The following is a 6,342-nucleotide window of genomic DNA, read 5'->3' on the forward strand; positions in this document are numbered from 1 at the left end:
TGAACCGATATTATCGATGTTTCAAAAATATCGATGCATCGTTTGCATCTCTAGGGATGTCACATAAGCATGTAGTCGAGGCACTCGATCGAAGCTTGAAGATATCCGCGGCAGCCGTTTGCTGATGGGTAAGGAAATCGTATTTCTCGCAGATTTTCGGCAGACGCTATCTGGCATCGATCGTGGCACTGCGGCAGGGGAAATAAATGCGTGCATCAAGGCTTCGCCATTGTCGCCATTGTGGGCAAAGGTGGAAATATTGAACCTCACAACTAACAGCCAGTGATAGAGACCGAATTCTTTGCTCAAAACCTCCTTGAAATTGGTGAGGGCCGCATGGCAAAGTACCTATTGAGGCGACCACATACATGTCTGTGAGGATGCGACAACATACATATCCTATAGAGTTTCTAAACTGTTAAGAATTTTCAGGGGCTGCGTCCCACAAACTGCAATTAAAGGTTGGGCTGCCGCACTCATATTGATGCTTAACCTGGAACACGATTGTGCAATGCACATTAGGTCAAATGATTACTTTTTGTGTGAGAAATTAATAGCAACTAAAATATTGCATTATTTTAATGTAAAAAGATGGCAAACGTTAAAAAGTGTGAAGACAGTAAATAAAATGTGAAAACATGACTTGGCTTTCGTAAAATAGACTTTCCTGTTTTTTTGAATGTTCAAGTGATGAGTATAGTATATTTTGCTTAGCCGCCCATCCTTCTTTGCACAGAAAACTTGTGCACTTAACCGAAAAAAGCATTTAAGAGAATTTTCTTTGCTACTTAAATGAGGAAGGTATCCGTATCCCTACGAAACCAAATAATGGAGGAGCACTTACCACATAGAAATTACTGCAAACGAAATTTTTACCGAATACTATCTGATTATCTATATAACTACATAAATTGATAGCCATTTTCGTTGTTCTGCGAGATGAGCAAAATAAATAAAAGCTTGTAAAATTAGGTAATTGTAGGGCCAGTGTAGGTAAACGTTATACTTTCTTTGATAATTGATTATACTTGCACAATTTTTAAGTCAGGTCTCGCTAATTTTCAGGTATGTTGTAATGCATCTATCGGAGCATTTTCCTTAAAAATAAGCATATAGGCAGCAAAGTAAAATATACTGTACATATACATATGTGTTTAGGTAGTACTCAAAAACATTGTCCAATTAGGTTGGTTTTGACACAAGTAATTTTCTTACCATACTCAGCCCCCTCCGCCAGAGCCACATAATAAAGTAAGTATGGTCACATGTACATATGTACATGGTTGCTTCTAGCGATTAATTACGGCATTATCGAAATTCCTAAATTAAAAAAAGAAAAATATTTACTACATGTCTTGCAGATATGTCTTGAGGAGAGATTCCTATAGCAGTTAGTCTTCATAAAACACTTCATTTTCACTTTAGGTTGCAGTGATCCCCAATCGTCCACTGATACTATTTATATTCAGAATACAAATGCTGCTTTGTGACACATTTACCAAAAATCGCTCGTAACTTCCTGAAAAGAATACGAATGATTTTGAAAATATTTTGTGAAAAGAATGTTCAAAGCTCTTTTCACTTTGAGTAAAAAATTTCGAAATTTCAATCCGTAAATTCTCTCAAGGATATGCCTTTTTGAGAAGGCTGCTCATGAATGGTTTTTTGCGAATCGGCCCAAGTGTATTTGTAACATAGCCACGGCTACGCTACAGGAGATGAAATGTAATCCAAATTGAGGCTGCTTTTTCTTTCTGCTATCACATACTTCTATTTTCACTATTTATCATCATTAAAATGGATTACTTATCACCAAAAAATTTAGGAGATATTTTTGGAGATAACTAAAAATTCGGAAAAATTTTAGCTTTCCAATTTTAGCATTTTAGCAATAGCGAAAGTTAGAACCCGGCTGATGGTCGACACAGTTGGTTTTTTGATTTCGAAAAGAACTTCATCAGCAAGAAACGCCATGTTTTCAGATCTAAATATTTAAACATCCTTTCCAAATTTTCTTCCATAATTTTCATCTTTCTTTGATAAATAATTGGAAAAAATACGCGTTTTTTCATCTAAGAGTTTCATGAAACTTTGGCAAATATCTGCAGCATCAAATTATTTTGAAAATGGTTGACAACCGAAAAAGGCTTTTCTTTTTTCGAACATCCAATCAGCCAAACCTCAAAACAACTCGTCTTTTGTGATAGCATGATAGCCCAGAAAAAACCGTTTTTCTTGAAAACGGCTAAAAACGGCGGCTTAAGTAAAATAAAATCAACTCATTATATCTCAATTTATCCATTTCCGTTTCCATTTTGTTTGCCGAAAGTTAACAAAATTGTAAAAGCTTATATAAAATCATAAATTGGAATAAATCAGAAAATGTTTGAGGTTATGCAAATAAGTCAGTTTTTTTTTTGCAAACAAATGATAAAAAGTCACTGTTTTAAATTGGTACATAGGTTCTCATTAATAGTTTTGTTTTCCATTTAAAATTTTCCCTTAATTATTCGAACTTAAAAAAAAAAAACAAATGCACTTGAAACTTACAAAATAAACCGGTTGCTCAAACATCGTATCAATAACGTTTTGAAAGTGTAACTTTGGTTTATTGCTGTCTAACGTGTTTTTTTATTTTACAAAAACTAAGTGAAGTTTCTGTTATTTTGGAGTATTCCCTACAGAATAGCAACAAAAAATAATGTAAAACTGCTTTTACGAAATTGGGCTTTCGCACAGCCAAATGAATCATTTTACCTAATGTGCAATGGCACAAGACTATGCACAATTGAGCTGAAAAGACATGTTGTGCAAGCCGCCATCATCACTGGCGGGGCCAGAGGACAATCAGTATTGATACCACAAATTTTCAACAAACACACGATTTCAGTTTAAACGTTTGCAGTTTCCGTTATCAGTAGCGCTCGCGAAAACGATTAATAAAGCCAAACATAACTCGGAATTTAAATGGTGTTCCACAATCCGATCGGAACTTTTGTTTCGAAGTTAATATCGAACCCGCTTGTAGGAAAAAAGAAACAAACCTCCTACTTGTCAATTGCGTTCTGAAGTATCAAGATTTGAATTTGAAGAAATTAAAAAGTGAAAACTAAAATGAGTTCAATGGTTTTATTACCTGATTTGTTCAATAATGAGCAGCAAACAAATGAAAAAGTGAGGCAAACAATATTGCTTGATCGCAGCAATCTCATATAATTACCGGACTCTGTGCAAGTAGTATGCAAACAACTGTTTACTCGTATTTGTCAATGTTATTGTGGCTTATTAACATTTTATTTTTTAATATTTTTATTGAGCTTTGTACCACGATTGGTTTATTAGGAAAAATTTAAAAAGCAAAAAAGTCTATGCTGTAGAAGTTATAGCAGCTGTTTTCTCTTTTGCTATTTTGGGTGACTTGCAGTCTTATGTACGCAAATAGATCCATTCCTGGCAGCAAAGCGAATGGACCAACATCGACGAAGGAGGTCAGGCTACCCCTGGGAATTCACGTCGATGATACACCAATTCCGACGGTGAATAACCCCAAAATACTCGGAGTAACATTCGATAGCCTGCTCTCCTTCTCTGCGCACGCAACCGCTATTGTCAACAAAGTACAGAGCCGCAACAAGGTCCTCAAGTCGCTAGCCGGCAGTACTTGGGGCAAAGACAAAGAAACGTTGCTGGCGACATACAAGGCAATAGGCCAGCCGGTTTTAAACTACGCAGCACCGGGGGGTCGCCGGGGACTAGTAGGACGCAGTGGATGAAGCTACAGACAGTACAGAACACCGCACTCAGGACAGCGACTGGATGCCTCCTGATGTCGTCTGACGAGACGAAAATGCTCCCAATCAAGGAGCATAACATAATGCTCTGCAAGCAGTTTCTGGTTGGGAGCCACAGATGCTGCTTGCAGAGGAGGCCTCTCCTAGGCACGTCAGGAGGCATCTATACGAACTGACGGACGAAGTCCAGAGGTTCATTAAGCAGCCTCTGGACCCGTCAGCATACCGACAGGCCCTGAACGGCATTCACAGGGACTCAGTCTCGAGTTATGTAGACTCTAGACCTGTGAATGCCGTTCTTGGCACACAACCTCCGGACATTGACGTGACGGAGCTTCATCTGCCTCGGGAGACAAGAACAACAATAGCCCAACTTCGCTCTGGCTACTGCAGCAGGTTAAACTCATACCTGAGTAGACTAAATGCGGATGTGCCAAATGAATGTCCGGCATGCGGAGAGACCCCTCACGACTCGAAACATCTCTTCGCATGCCCGGAAACCCTAACGACTTTGTCCCTGTGGACCGACCCTGTATAGGCTGCACGTTTCTTAGGGCTGCCGTTAGTGGAACTTGACGACAACGACTGAGATATCAACCGATCTGGGCGGGGTTGTTGTAGCCGCTACAACAACAACAACAACCAACATCGCTTTGGGAAGGAGCACCGTACCATTGCCAACGTTACTGACACAATCTTGTGTGCATGGAGTCTGTGATATACGTAACGATAATAAACTGGGGTTATTGGACGATGCCGGGTATGCTCTAGAACCTTTTCTTTTATTTTCTGCATTTAATCAAACACATTCCTCGGCACGTAATATTGGAGTTCCCAAAAGGCGTTTTCAGTGTTTATTAGTAACCTTGCAGTACAAACTATGAGAGGTTGTGAAAATAATTAATAAATGTGTTGCCTGCATAACATTTTTCGCCACTACAATCCTGAATTTGACTATGAAGAAGTTGAAGAAAATGATGGCGAAGTATGTAGATTGTAAAGTAGATTTATTTGCACCAACAGAAATTTATTTGAAAAGTGTTGCACAAGTAATTGGGTACGAAATTGCGCATAAAATTACTCCTATTTAATTAAAAGGAGTTTTGTAATTAAACAATAGATTTACGCAAAACAAAAACATTTAAAGACTTTTTACTATTTTCAAATTCGAAACGCTCTAGCTCCAACTCCTTAATTTTTATACCCGAGCGCACTTGTGCACAAGGGTATATTAATTTTGTTCACATAACGGTTGTTTGTAACAGCCAAAACGAATCGAGATAGATATAGACAAATGTATACATAAATGATCAGGAAGAAAAAAGAAATCGATTAAGCCATGTCTGTCTGTCCGTCCGTCCGTGTACACGATAACTCGAGCAAAAATTGAGATATCTCAACGAAATTTGGTATGTAGCTTTCCCTTAATCCAAGGTAGGTTGGTATTGAAAATGGGCGAAATCGGACTTTAACCACGCCCACTTCCCATATAACGGTACTTTTCAGAAATACGAAAACTGCGATATTTTAGTAACTACTGAAGATAATTCACTCGAAATTGATGTTTACAATAATGTTTAGACGAAAAATAAGAATATTATAAATTTTTGGAAAATGGGCGTAGCCACGCCCACTTATGGTTACATGTGTATATCTGGGTAACCGCTGCACCAATTTCTTCCAAACTTGGCACAGTTGTTGGCCTTCGCACAACATACCAAATGGCCGAAACTTTTTAAAATCGGACAATAACCACGCCCACATCCCATATAACGGTAATTTAGAGAAATACAAAATCTTCGATAAATCAGTAAATATTGAAGCTACTTTATTCAAAATTGATGCTTGCAACAATTCTTTACCAAGAAATACGTTTATGGTAAATTTTTGGAAAATGGGCGTGGCACCGCCCACTTATGATCACATATAAGTATATCGGTAACCGTTCTACCATTTTGTACCAAACTCGGTGTGGTTATTGTGCTTGCCACATATAAGCAAAACGTTGAAAATTATTGAAATCGGACTAAAATAACGGCCGCTTCTCATATAACGGTAAATTTCAGAAGTGCTTGAAACTTCAATATTTCGAAATTGAAGGACGCTAATTTACTCAAAATTGATACACCCCGGCTTACCATCTAGCGGAAGGTTTCGGAACGGTGAAAAAACATATATTTAATACTTGCGCCGGGTATTTAATGTTCGGCTCCGCCCGAACTTAGACTTTCTTACTTGTTTTTTTATTATTTTTTTTTTTCATTATAACGATTACCCATTTTAATTCGTTCACTTACATTTTTCGTGTTCGCTAAAGTTTAAAATGTTCCTTTGATCAGTTATATTTATATTTTTGTTTTGTTCTATTTCTGTTCCACTGGCTTTTACTTGATCGGTATATTTCCGATAAAAAATGTCCGATACTCGGAATACAGAACATCAAATTTCCGATAGAATTCCGATTTGAAATGGATCGAAATGTAGAACAAGGCGGAGTCGGATATAATATCCGATTGTCGGAATGCAGAACACCAACAATCGGAAATAAATC

The sequence above is a fragment of the Rhagoletis pomonella genome, unplaced genomic scaffold (genome assembly GCF_013731165.1).
Source record: "Rhagoletis pomonella isolate Grant_MI unplaced genomic scaffold, Rhpom_1.0 Rhpom_scaffold_00008, whole genome shotgun sequence".
NCBI classification, from domain to species: domain Eukaryota; kingdom Metazoa; phylum Arthropoda; class Insecta; order Diptera; family Tephritidae; genus Rhagoletis; species Rhagoletis pomonella.